Source organism: Felis catus, chromosome B2 (genome assembly GCF_018350175.1).
Source record: "Felis catus isolate Fca126 chromosome B2, F.catus_Fca126_mat1.0, whole genome shotgun sequence".
NCBI lineage: Eukaryota > Metazoa > Chordata > Mammalia > Carnivora > Felidae > Felis > Felis catus.
Window position 1 is genome coordinate 117,272,768 of NC_058372.1, and position 14,240 is coordinate 117,287,007.

A 14,240-nucleotide genomic window follows, 5' to 3' on the forward strand; every position below is an offset into this window, starting at 1 on the left:
TTGGAAAGGGACAGGGAAGAAGAGCCAAGGTGAGCCAGAAAAGCATAAAATCCTGTCCTTGAGGAACTTCCAAAGGATAGGGCTTCTCTTTGGACAACTGGAGAACCAGGAACCAGGAGTAGTGTGGTAAGTGGAGGAACAGATTCCATCCCCATTAGGAGAGGGGCCTCTGATGAACGTGAGGAAGTACCCAAGGAGGAAGGAGTCTGCTTAAATCCTCCATTGAGCCCAGGGAATGTTCTTTCTCTTCATTCCTCCCCACTCCCCAGACTGAAGGACTAAAACCAGAGTTAGGATGGATGGCAGAAGCAGAGCCAGAAAGAGAGAAGCCATAACTAATAACACCACTTACTAATGAGTGTCTGGGACCAACCCAGTCCTTAGATAGAAGAGAGCGAAGTAATGTTACTCTCTTCACTCTGGGACCCAGTGTCAAGTTATTCTTGATGCAGTTTGCGTCCTAATTTTGAGTCCTCTGTTCTGATTCTGTGCCTTGTTTTTGAAACCCACCTTATTTTGTCGGAGACATTAATTATAGGACTTCAGTATATGTATGTGCATGTGTACACATACACACACATGTATATCATTTGCTTGTTTTGATTTCTAATTTTCTTAATAACCTGGTGACTTATCTGGCTGTTGGTTCTTTTTTAAGAGTAAGGCACTAACAAGCTGATGGTACTCTCACGGGTGGGAACTGGGTTTACATGTGATGAGAATACTGAGGCTGTGACAAACTTTTGCCTTAGAGGATCAACAGCACTCAGCATCTCTAGGACTTTTCCCTTGGGTTGCAGTTTTCTTAGAATGGTAGTTCTCACACTACAGCTGCATCTGAATCACTTGGAAGCCTTAAAACAGAGAGCTGAGCCTCACCGCACCCCTCCCCCCCCCAACTCCAAGTTTGTGATTCAGTAGGTCTGGAGAGAGACCTGGGAGAATTTGTATTTTTATCAGGTTTCCAGGTGACGCAGATGCCGTTGGTCTGGGGACCACACCTAAAATCAGTGCCTGAGCACAGTTTCTCCGCCTTGGCATTCTTGACATTTTGTGCCAGATAATTCTTTGTTGTGTGGGGCTGCTCTGTGCGATTGTAGGATCCCTGGCTTCTACCCACTAGATGCCAGCACCAAACATGTCTCAAAACATTGCCAAACCACTGACTACCCTAAGGAATCCTTCTGTCTCTTGCCTGGAAAATAAAAGCCCAGCTGTAAGCAATCTGGGAGGTAAATTAGGCCCTCGAGAGTCTGACCATTCAGCTGGGAGATTCTATTTAACTCTTTTATTTTCGGCATTGCCACTCACTGGTATGAGCCCACTCTACGTTTTCATCTGTATATCTCTCTAAAGATAAGTCTCTTCAACAGGGGAGAGGTGGGCCAGGTTTCTGGTGGCGGGGGGGGGGGGGGGGGGGGGGGGGGGAGGCGCCTGCAGGGGGAACCGACCCTCACATGGACTTTCAACCTATCCTGCCATTTGCAGCCTTACTCTGAAGCTCTGTTTTCAGAAATGTCTACTGTCCCTAAGAGTTGAGTCTTTCTGAGGTTTGGCAGACTAAGCAGCTGTCTCCCGCAAGCTCGCGGTTCGTTGTCTCTGATCTGCTGAATCGATTACTGTTCACCCATCTGCTTTCCTGAGTCCAAGGTTCTGTTGACATCTTTTGTCGGCTGTTATCTGTTCTCCCATTCTCTTTGTTCTTGGAGATCTGGGCCCTTTTCTCTATCTATTTTCATTCTGGAGTGTTACAGAGGAGCAACAATAAACATGTGTGTTTAATCTGCTGTGTATAACCAGAATTCCCAGCTGCTTCTTTGAAATTAGCCTTTGGTAAAAGGGAGAGTAGAAAGGGAATAACAGTATGTTATGATTTTGGTTAAAAATGGAGAAATCGGAAGGTATAAAATACATTCTATTCATATTTCAAAAAAATATATTTTTTTTTGCCTAAAGCCCCGATTGTTACACTTTGTTTTCACCTGTTCAATAAAAACAACATTTAAGGTAGAAAATATAGGCCTTAAGAGACTCTGAAATATTGAGCAAGACACTATTTATTAAAACCTTTTACAAATGCCAAGTATATACCACGTTAGGTTATGATTCCTCACTTAAAAATAAAAAGATCGTAAGCCTTTATTTTACCCACAAAATCAAAGCAATATATGCTTACAGTAGACTTGCTCTCTATTTTGAAAATAACGTTGGCAATGAACCAAATAGCTTAGAAGATTTAAACCCCTTGAAGCATTTAGAGATTTTTTTTGTTTATTGTTGTTATTGATATTCTAGTCAGAGGACCCGCTTGGCTGCTCCCCCAAATATTAACAATCTGAAATCGGAACGCAATCTGAAAGTGTGATTTAGGTAATAGTCAGACTTGCTCTTGTGTAACTTTTCTTATTGTTGAGAGAAAGCCCAGCTCGTGACTTTTGGGGATCAGGTGGGATTTAGCCATAAGTAACCAAAAAAGGATATTGAATTTAAATTCAATAATTAAGAAAATGACAAGTGAAAATTCTTCACAAATAAATATTTGGCTCTGGGAAAATTACCAGATCCCTCAGGAGTAAATCTCTCTCAGTAGAGGAATTGTACAAATATCATAGCTGGAATGAACTACATGTCTAATGAGTCAAATTTTCATTGGGCATTTGACTTCTTTTGAGCTTTCTACAGTTATAGCCACATGTGACAAAATGCTCTCCAGTTACTTCTAGAAATGCTCAGTGCTTTTTGGATACTAGCACTTTGAAAAATTTTGGTCAGCACATGTTCCTTAAATATAAATCCATATTTCCATTGCGTTATAACTTATTTGAAGCCCAATATATGACAGACCACAAGATTTCTGCTAAAATTAGATAGTATATGGTGCTTTCAAGCTAACAAACATTGAGCAATAATATGGCGTTCTTGCCCTTGATTTTCACAGCACCTGTTGGCTTATGATAGTGTATTGTGCAACCTGAATGTGCTAAGATGGAAAGTCAATGGAAGATGTGGGAGGAGGAAGAAAAGGTCATAGATACATGATAGTATGCCAAAACTATATATCCAGATCTAGATGTAGATGTATTAGAATACATAGAACCTATATTTTCTATAAATATATGTATTACAATAATGTAAAAATAATACACAAACCAAACACACACACACACACATTTATATGTATATATACATATGTATATATATGTAAGAAGTAAAGTGCAAATGTAGTTTACAATGTCAATGAAAACTTAGAGATGAAGAAGATATACATGAGAATTATTGTCATAAGAACCAGTGAAATAGATTAGACATTTGGAGATCCAGTTATGTGACCTCAAATATAAATCATCTGGCTCTTCTGAAATCACTTCTGTAAAGTGAAAATAATATCTGTCTTAACTTTCAAGGGGCTTATGAAGATTTGTTGAGATAACATATGTGAAATCACTTTAAAAGTTGTATGTATCAGATGAATGTAAGTTGTTAATAGAAGCAGAATCCTAGAAAAATAGAACTAGTAATGTCCACAAGAAGTTGATTGGTTCATTTACCTGCCTACGCCACACTGGGGAGTAACTTACCTGTATATGCTTTTTACTTATTTTGTGGTATTTTAATTCCTGCAAACCCTTAAAAATTGTATTTATGAAAATAAGGCATAGTATTATTTTGTAGTATAAAATAGTTTGGAAAATAATTTTAAATTATTCGAAAGTAACAATCTATTATGCAAATGGATTCCTATTACACAGATGATATTACTTAATTCCATAGAGATGAGCTCCCAAAGAGCTCATCTGACGTCCCCTGATAGACTTTGGGGGCCTTTGTGGCTCCCCTGAAAGTGAGTGTGAAAGTGTGTGTATGTGTGCCAAGGGGCAGTTTTCTGGGAAGAATATACATTGCTGGGAAGAGAGTGCATTAGTTGTTTGTGTCCATCCAGAAAGACTTTTCCTGGGAGGGGGGAAGAAGTTAAAATTTAGAAGTAATAGCTTACCTTCACTGAGGGCTTAATACATCCAGGCACTATGAGAACATTCATTAACTATACCTACCAACTACAATGACCTCATGAGAGAGGAAAAGATCCATAGCACCTTTTAGGAAATGCTTGAGTCCAAGTATATGTCCTATTAAAGTGTGTAAACTGGGGCCAGATTTTGAATTCAGAATTTTTAAGTTTTTAGAAAGATAAGTTGATGCCTTTACCATACATCAAACAATATATCCAAGTGGTTCTTGGAGATGGCCTCATAATCCTAGAGGCATAAATAAAAGTTTTAAAAAGATTCATATTAGTTCATTCCATACAGATCAGATTCTGATGCAAAAAAAAAAAAAAACAGCTAGGGAAAAGCATTTTATTTTCATAGTTTTTAGGGTTTTGGAATTGCAGCTTCCAATACAGGTTAATAAATAAGAAAATGGCTTCAGGAAGTTAGTAGTAGCCCTGGTGTGCATAGCCAGCAGATGACCAAGCAGCCTACACGTTCGAGTCTTCTGAGTCCTGGTCTGTGATATTTTAAGAATTCAATGCATATGGACTAATGAAAAATCCTAAGAGACACTATTTGGTTTCAGTTCACAGCTACCACCAGCCATCCACCTTGCTGTTCTTGCTGTTTCTACGGGTTGTCATTTTCCCTAGCAACCATAAGCAACTAGGTGACAAGAAAGTGGGAGAAGGGAGACAGTGGAAGAGTCCAACCCTTTCCTAGAATCCTGAAATGCTGATGGGAAAGCTGACTGTCCAGAGTTAGATGCGTTGGTGGCCAGTCCATGAGATCTCCCCAAGAAGAATTAGAAGGAGTCTACGGAACATTCTTAAAAGTATTTCTTGAAGACCTACTGTGTTTTAGGTACTATTCCAGGCACTGGCAATGCAATGAAGTATATGAAAGTTTCTACTGTGGTAATATACAAGTATATACTTAGAATACACGTGACACCTTCATATAGAATTTGGAAAAAAGTTCAGACTGTAACATGGGTTCTCCTTAGCTTATAATAGTCTCATAGACATATATAAATCTCAATTCAAGGAGAGACGCTTTCACAGGAAACCGGAAGAAGGAGAAATTCGTTAAGCTGCTGTGTTCCATTCTTCCTATGATCAGGCAACCAAGGTATTAATTCCTCATGCCCTTAAAATGTTTGGAAAAGATAAATAAGTAGGGAAGAACACTTCTTCGGTCAAGAGGCGCCACAAGAGCAGGATAAGGATCACTGACAGGAACCCATCAACAAGGATTCAACTGAGTCATCAGCAAGGCAAAGCCAGAGAAGGGATCCAAGTGGGTCAGCAAGGGCAGAAGTGGTGGAGATACACAGAGGGCCACCCCAAGCTGGGGGCAGGGGACAGAGGCTGGGCCCTTCTGAAGGTTGAGTCACAGCTTCAGGAATCAGCAGCAGGCTAAGAAAAAGAGAATGACCTCCCATGAGGTTCCTTTTCTGCCTAAGGCCAGACTATACGTTGAGACAGCATGGCTGGAGTGGAGGACTGGGCGCCAGGCATCTCCTCATGGATTTATCAGAACAGTAAAAGCAGAAAGAAGATGTCACATGATACAAGAAGATTCCATGAAACTGACTACAGATGGATCAACTCAACTGGAAAGTATTCAAAGTACATTATGGGATGACGGTTTTGTGAACAAGCTGGAAGCCTAACACCTACTCATAATATCATTTATATATTAAAATGAGTTGTGTATTCCAAGCAACCAATGTAAAAACAGAAATTTTAAAGAATTCTGGCCTGGAGATACTTAAATTACAAGTTCTGTCAATCGCAGAGGCTGCTGCTAAGAGCCACTAGGTGGCAGTGTGGTAGTGATTTGCTGATAAACAAAAACCGGAATAGAGTTGAATCTCAAAGCTATTACTTTTTTCTGACATTTAAAAGTTCACAGTAGAAAATGTTCATGGAATAATGGATGGAAAGTCAAACAATGACTACCATGTGAACAGCCATTGTCATATAAAATAAAGCTCTTTTACAAGTAGTTAACAGTGGAGCATTTTAAAAAAAGTCAAAATAGAGTGTCGTCGGCTATGTTCTTAAATGATTCTTCTGATAGGTGGATGTTAGAGGTATCTAAAACATAGAAAGGTGTTGGAGTAGGACAATGGATACTTCTCTCCCAGCCCTTCCAAAAGCGAGACTCCCTAGCTGTACCTTGCAAGCTTCAAGGGCTTTCTGTCCCCAGGCCTCACTTCTCACCAATCCTCAGTCCCTATTTCCTTTTGAGATGCTATTGGAGGGAGACCAATCCCTGACAAGACACTTCACATGACTATCATCTGCCATTCTTTTCATTTGTATTTGCCCCAACAGTGTACAAAGACACACTAACATTTTGTGTTGTAAAATTTCCGTGTTCTTCTTTCTTGGACCATCACTTACTTGCTGTGTGATGTAGGACAAATTACTTAATCCTTCTGCGTTCACTTTCTTTACCTGTAACATGGAATGACAATAGTATTAACCTCTTAGGGTTACTGCAGTACTTAACATGAGTTCACTTAAGAAGTGCTCAGACTGATAGGTCACGTGGTAAACACCATGTCATAGTTTGCTCCCAACCAGAGTATAAGGCAAAAAGGAAGAAACTGCATTCTGTTTCCCTTTTATTAGTGTCTTTTAAGTGCTGGATATATAGCACATATGCTCAATAGATATTTAAATGAATGAATGAATGAATAAGTGAATGGCTAAAATATTATGGTGCACACGACATGTGGGATGACTTAATAAATACAATGTGACTCAACATTTGGAACATTTTTTTCTTAAAGGTTTTATTTTTAACTAATCTCTACACCAAGTGTGGGGCTTGAACTCATAACCCTGAGATCAGGAGTCACATGCGTCACTGACTGAGCCAACCAGGCACCCCTGGGACATTTTTTTTATGAACATAGTCTTGCATGATTAAAGACAGAACACTTTAACTATAAATGGATCTTTAAAATATTTCTTTATCCTTTAGATTGACCAAGCATTATTAAATATCAGAATAATAGTTAAGAAAGATTAGTTGAATTCCAAAATATTGATATACAATAGTAGACAGCTTCAGTTAGAAGTTACCTTTGAGATAAATAGGTTGGCCCTCTTATTTTTAGATTAGAAACCAGGCCTTTATATTTAGTGTTTTGTTTTTAGTATTTTGCTTCCCCAATTTGGCAAAAGCCATTAGTATGAGTATGTTAAGTGTGGCTAATTTTGCTGTTAAAAATGTATATGAGGAATACTCTTGACATTCTATATTTTTGTATGGTTGTATCCATTTATATAATATTTAAGCATAATTTTTGGAACTGGCTTCTTTACCATCAAAATATAAACATTTATTCTTAGATCTGTTCTTAGCCTTTTTCAAATTATGAAGCACTTACTTAACTGCACCAATTTATTGTGTCCTTTCTTCCCCTTTGATACCATCCCTCGTTCCTTGAAGAAAGTAAGTTAAAACTCAACTAATCAGAAACATTAGGCTCAGAGTCAAACAAACGATCTTTGAAGTATATCAAGTAAAATTTTAAACACAAAAGATCTGAGCATTATTCTTGAAAATAGCTGGAACTAAAATGACATATATTACATTTCGGAGCAAATTTTTTGGAACAGGAAGATGTTAATTCATGCACAAAACGTGCCCAGATGCAAACTCACCTAGTGTTTCTGGGTGCAGCCTGCACACAAAAAACAAATTCTCTCCTCTTGGTGAGTTTGCCAAGGAGTCAGGGGGTCCTGTTTGTTTGTTATTGTTTTAAATGATGATCTTGCCATTTTTTAAATTAAAAAAACCCATTTTTAATGTTTAATGTTTAATAAACATTTTTAATGTTTATTTATTTTTGAGAGAGAAAGAGAGAGAGCACGTGAGTGGGAGAGGGGCAGAGTGAGAGGTAGACACAGAATCTGAAGCAGGCTCCAGGCTCCGGGCTGTCAGCACAGAGCTTGATGTGGGGCTCGAACCCACGAACCGCGAGATTATAACATGAGCCGAAGTTGGACGTTTAATCTACAGAGCTGCCAGCCAGCCAATGATCTTGCCATTTTTAAGTTCAATATTAATTTTTTTATCGCCATAAATATCAGCGTCACCTTAAATGAAATCACAGGTACCGTTCAGACACGAAAACTTGTATGCATTCACGAGCAAGAGCGGTGCAAGGCTTTTAGTTTAGCAGAAATCTCATTGCTGTTCAATTTAGGATCTATGTATTTCTTTGCACTTTTGGCACAGTCCAGGACTGAGATTATGCTTTAAATATCATGGCGTGAGTGGGTTTGACAGCATGAGAACATGTCTGATCTTGGCATGAGTAGATTGAGTGGAGATTTGGAGCCAAGTATGCTGACAAGGAACTGGAGGATAAGAAAATGTAGGCTGTGAGGATGGACAGGTTTTTAGAAAGAAGTTTTGCGGGGGAGGGGAAGGAGAAATAGCTGAGGGGGACCTGAGGTCACGGGAGGCTGTTAGTGGTTGATTTAGGTGGGGAGAGGTGCTACAGCATGGTTGCAAACTGAGACGGGGAGAGATCTTGGTGTGCTGGAGGGGAAAGGCTTCAGATACAGAGGGACGCTACAGTTTTCCCACTGAGGCAAAAGAGAGGGAAGGAAGTGAAGGTCAGACGCAAGCAGCTGGTAGATTTAGTGAACTGGAATATAATCGCTGTGTTTATTTTCTCAGTACAGTCCAAGACAGCCACAGGTGATGTGTTAGGTTTATAACCTGGATGCTGCTAGAGGTTTTCAGCTTTTAAAAATATTTTAATGTATATTTGATACATTCCAAAGAGTGTTTGTCATGCATGTGTAAGTTACGAAGTTTGTATGGTAAAGGAAAGGCCTGTGCTCCTACCTCCCGCCCGAGAGCTAGACATTGGAACTTGACCGCAACGGGGGTGCCTGGGTGGCTCATTCAGTTAAGCGTCCGACTCTTGACTTCAGCTCAGGTCGTGATCTCATGGTTCATGGGTTTGAGCCCCGCGTCCGGCTCTGCGCTGACAGTGTGGAGCCTGCTTGGGATTCTCTCTCTCTCTATCCCTCTCTCTCTGCTCCTCCCCTGCTCTCTCTCTCTCTCAACATAAATAAACTTTAAAAACAACAACAACAACAACTTGACCACAACCATCCACATGCCTGTGACATGTTCCTTCCCGATCTGGTTGTTCTGTCTCTTCCTCAGAAGCAACCAAGATGTTGAAATGTGCATAGAAAGACATAAGCATAAACTAACGATCTAGTGCATCCTAAAGGCTTCCTGCATGATTGTTTCATGAGTGACTCCTAGCCGTTATATTATTAAATAGACTTGGAGCAGTTAGCAATTCTGGTGGATGCTGAGTATAATTTAATACAGAATTTTGAGCAGCTCAAATTTAATTCCTTTAAAATTACACCATGAAAAAGAGGCCTTATGAGGGATTAGAAACAAAAGGAAGATGGGTTTGAATAAAGTTTGCATGCGCACTTGACTCATGTCTGAGTCACAACCAATGCTGTAGAGCAGGTGTGATTCAGTCTATAAACTCTGCTGGCAGGAAATATCCCATTTGTTTATTATTTTAAATCCATAGAAAATCTGCTTTCAGCTCCTATACTGTCAGGTGAGAAGCTCAGCCTTAGTCATTAAGGCTGCAGAAGAATCCAGGAAGTGTATGTGGTGCCGACAAAGTGGAGGAAGGCTTCATCTCTAGTTCATCGTGGTCAGCTCATCCTCAAGCTTGAAGCCCATGTACCCTGTGCTTTAAGCCCTCGGTACATGTGTACCGAGCCACATGGAGGCTCGGAAGCCTGTGCTTGAGACCCAGCCTCAGTGGAGCCAGAAAACAACCAGACCCCTGTACAGAACTACCATTTCTTTGGGGCTCTGCCCTGGCACCATGCTCAGAATCCTGCACAGAGAACTCCATTCTTTTCCTTCTCTGTTGAAATCTTTCCACCTCCCTGTTGACTTCACAGGCACTGCTTCCTCTTTCCTCTACCCCTGCTGCGCTTATCCTAATGACATCAAGGAGGTGAGGCTTTCCCAAAAACGAGGAAAATTCTCTGTTATTTCAAGTGGCTTCTGCTTTTCATTCGGCCACAATTATCCTGTGAATCGAAGGAGCACAGCCCTGAGCTCTGCTTAAAATTGGCAGTGGGAAGAGAGGGGAGGAGGGAGACACATTTAAACTCATTGCTATCTCAGTGAATAATTCTGCAACCTTTCTATATAGTACATGGACTTTTTATTAAAGAAAATGTTTCTAAAAAAAAAAAAGAAAGAGAAAAGGAAAGGCTGTGATCTCTGTGGCATTGGATTTTTCTTAGGTTTATTTATTTTTGAGAGATAGAGAGAGTGTGTGAGCAAGTGGGGAAGGGGCAGAGAGAGGGAGAGAGAGAAAACCAAACAGTCTCTGCACTGTCAACGCAGAGCCCGATGCAGGGCTCCAACCCATGAGTCATGAGATCCTGACCTGAGCCCAAGTCAAGAGTCAGATGTTTGAGCCATCCAGGTGCCCTTACGTGTCATTGGATCTTGATCTTGTGCGACTCTCTGTTGGGAACATGTGGATGCCTACCACCTAATTCATGTCCTTTTTGGTGGATAAGATGACTGAGTTCCAGAGACAACACAGTAAAGTAGGCTTTGCAATTAGCAGCATTAAGAACCAAATCTGTTCCTATTCAGCTATATAGTCTCTCTGAGATTCAATTTCTTAATCTGTAAAAGGAAGATCATTACACTTACCTTACAGGGTTGTCAGGAGGTTTAAAGAGTTTACTTGCATGCATGGCATCTTACACAACGACTGGTACCTGGAAGGCGTTCAACAATGCTAGTCTCTTCCTCCTTGCTCAAAGCCACCTGGGCAGTATGTGCAGATCCAGAATGAAATCCCAGGTTCCCCTCCTTCCCGTGCAGTTCCTCTCAGATCGCACCATTAGTGTGGTCCTCTGAGAAAGGCAGTGGAAGATGGACGACCAAGCCCTATTAACAGTAGGCAAATGTGTTACCAGCGGACAGGTGATCTGTATGCTCAGTATGAAGAGGACATGGCATTTATCAATCAATCCTTTTCATTTAAAAGATTCATAATATTTGCAAAAACACTTGGTAGCACCAATCGCCTTTGTCTCTGAGCTGCAGAGGATGGGCCAAGGCCTGACAGTAACAAAGGGTAGGGCTCCCAGCTGCCATTTTTCTCAAGCTGGCTTTCTGTTCCCAAAGATAAGCCAAGTGGTCAGCAGGCAGTTGACGAGCGGCATTTGTCATGCTCCAGGGTGAATGGAAATGAGGCCAAGGTTGTGAGTTCTCTCCCCTTATGGGTAGGTACGTTCCAGAGAAGGACAACAATGTGCCAAGACTGATGAGTCCAGCCTGGACCCTGACCAAGCAACTCTCTGATATGTATGACCTGTCACCAGGACAAACACATCAGGGAATGTGACGGCTCAGCTCAAGCCAATCACCACCAAGGAGACAATTCCATTAGTGAATCTTCCTGACAGAGCACTGCTTGTATCCTGCTAAATGAAGAACAATGTACTCATTCTTACTACATGTCATAGACTTAAGCAAATCAGATACGTAATTATTAATTCATTTATTCACTTAACCAACATTATTAAATCTGGGGTTGTCTAAACTAACATAAACACATTCTCTGTCAGTAGATTTCTTTGCATTAGCTATTAAAATGAAAGTGAACATTTATTAATACAATGCATCAAGCACTTTATATGAGTTATCTCTTTAATTATCAAGAAAATACTTGTGAGAGATTTTCTAGTATCCTGCTTTACAGGTGAAGTTCAGATTGCTAGGGTCACACACAGTGGTAGAGCTGGGATTTGAATCCTGATTTGCCCGTATTTAATCACTTTATAATACCACATTCTAGAGTCCAATTTAGTGCATGCCAGTATGTCTAAAAGAGGAAGAAGGAATACGAATTACAGTTAGTAGAGGAAATACCAGGGAAGTGGAAGTAAAATTTTTGATAACTGATTCTGTTTGAGTATTTGCCATAGGTAAAATGGGCATCTCATAGTGATTTCTATTCAGAAACATTCAGAGGAGAAATTCACCGTATTTTCACATGCTACGGGTAGTAGTCCTAAGCAAGTACTTATGATAATGTAGTCATTTCCTACCTGAAAATGTGGTAATCAATCTTGCTACAGTAGGTAGTGTTCTATAAATGCTTTAAAATGCACATATATTGACTCTTAAGCTGGAAAACTCATGTTCTAAAATGCTGGTCATAGCACATAAAAACTCAGCTACCCACACTAATATTGGGAGAGCACCTGCCATCACTTTTCCTCACATCTGTATATTGTGCCCAGACACCTGACAAATTCTTTGAAGATTCTTTGGTTCTGTGTGCCAGAAGGGAAAGATAATTGCTATAAAACTGTGACCCTTTGAGAGGGAGAAGCACATCCTTGTACTTATGTCAGAATCTGGATATGTAATACACTCTTCTTTCAAATCTCAACCCCTCCATGCAAGATGGGGAATTTTCACCTTGCTGCACAATCCTGTGATGGACTTTGTACAGGACCGGTTTCCAGCCACTTCATAAGTGCACCTCGGGCAGTGTTTGTACTTACATGCGCTTGTGTAAAGTGTTGTTACTCAACTATACAGTCTTGAATGTAAGTTATAATCAGACGTTTACTAGCCATTAGATGCTTACCAGCACCAGCCAAGAGTGGAAGACCAGACTGAAGAAAACCAGGAGTTGGGGAGTGGTGACTGTCAGTGCCACCACCATTCACCATCTGCCGCTTGCATTGAGTCCACGTGGACTTATAAATCCACAATCACACTTCCTCCTTTCCAAACTCCTCTTTGAGAAAATAGGACTTCTAAGAATTATTTCTCATTGTTAGCTTCTGAAACAGGTGGTTGGATATAGAAGAAGGAACGTCAGTAGTCCAGACATTAGTTCTGATTCAACATAAGGTATTGGTCTTTCCAATTCAAATATTCTCTATAAATTTCTAACTCTATTTCTCTCAGTTTATATGATGAAGTTTATCCTCCTCAGGTAGCCCCTTAAAAGTCAGAGGATTCTTAATATTGTAAAAGTTTTCCCATGGAACTCACCCCATGATATGCAGAGGAGACATTTTGTATGTGTAATCTTACCTCCGCAAAACTTATTGACAGACCATGACTTATGCCTCAATATGTACCCCATCTATAATGCAGAGGTGGTTACATACTATGCGTTCAGTAACACTATGTTTGTTTTCTATTACTGCTCTCTCAGTGGTTTAAACAATATAAATTTATTATCTTAGAATTCTGGAGGTCAGAAGTCCAAAGTGAGTCTCCCTGGGATGACATCAAGATGTCATCAGCACAGTTTCTTCTGGATACTCTAGAGGAAATTCAGTTTCCTTGCCTTTTCCAACATGTCTTGACTTTGGAGCCCCTTTCCTCCATTTTAAAGCCAGTAACATAGCATCCTCAAATTTCCCCCTGACTCGGAGTCTCTTGCCTTTCTCTTTCACTTAAAAGAACTCTGGTGATCATATTAAGCCCACCTGGATAATCCAGGATAATCTCCCCATGTCAAGGTCAGCTGATTAGCAACCTTAATTCCATCTACAATTTAATTCCTCATTGCTATGTAACACAATATATTCACCATTTCTGGGGTTTGGGGCATGGACATCTTTGAGGAGACATTATTCTGCCTACCACAAATGCTAATCAATTAAGTAAACACAAAAAGGATTGAAGTAAAATCAGGATGGATTCTCAAAATCTCATCTTTTAATTCCCTAAAAGTTTTTTGGAAACTCTTAAGGAAGAAATTATTACATCTGATTCAATTTGATATTCTGATCATATTTATATTTATATCATTTTGAGACTTTATTTTTTTGTTTGTTTTTTATTTTTTTGTTTGTTTTGTTCATTTTTGTTTGTTTGTTTGTTTTATTTGTTTTTAGCAAATACCTTTGTGTAAGGTTTTCTGCTATTGAATTCAGCTGTCTGGCATCCTTTATGATAAAGTTCAAGGTTATACTGCTTCAAGTTGTGTGTCTTGTTGAACCTTTTTTTTTTTTTTTTCTCTTGATGTTTAATTTCCCTGATGGAGTCAGACCGCCAGACAACGTGTGTCATCTTTGAGTGACATCTGTCTGGAAGCAAAATATGATGTCGGAAGCTTTAAAATGTTTCCAATACACTTGGGCCATATAAGATTTTAGGTGCCTCTAATGA

The 14,240-nt window shown here is 39.9% G+C and overlaps 1 protein-coding gene across 1 annotated transcript in view; it reads right to left on the reverse strand.

Moving 5' to 3' along the window:
- Positions 1 to 2,039: 2,039 nt before the first annotated feature.
- LOC109499893 (translation initiation factor IF-2-like) overlaps positions 2,040 to 14,240 on the reverse strand; it is a 29,804-nt gene continuing 17,603 nt past the window's right edge. The window contains exons 4-6 of the mRNA XM_045058659.1: positions 12,700 to 12,898; positions 10,746 to 10,985; positions 2,040 to 6,457 (exon numbers count right to left, since the gene is read on the reverse strand). The gene's annotated coding sequence lies outside the window, so the exon portion shown is untranslated. The remainder of the gene's footprint in view (positions 6,458 to 10,745; positions 10,986 to 12,699; positions 12,899 to 14,240) is intronic.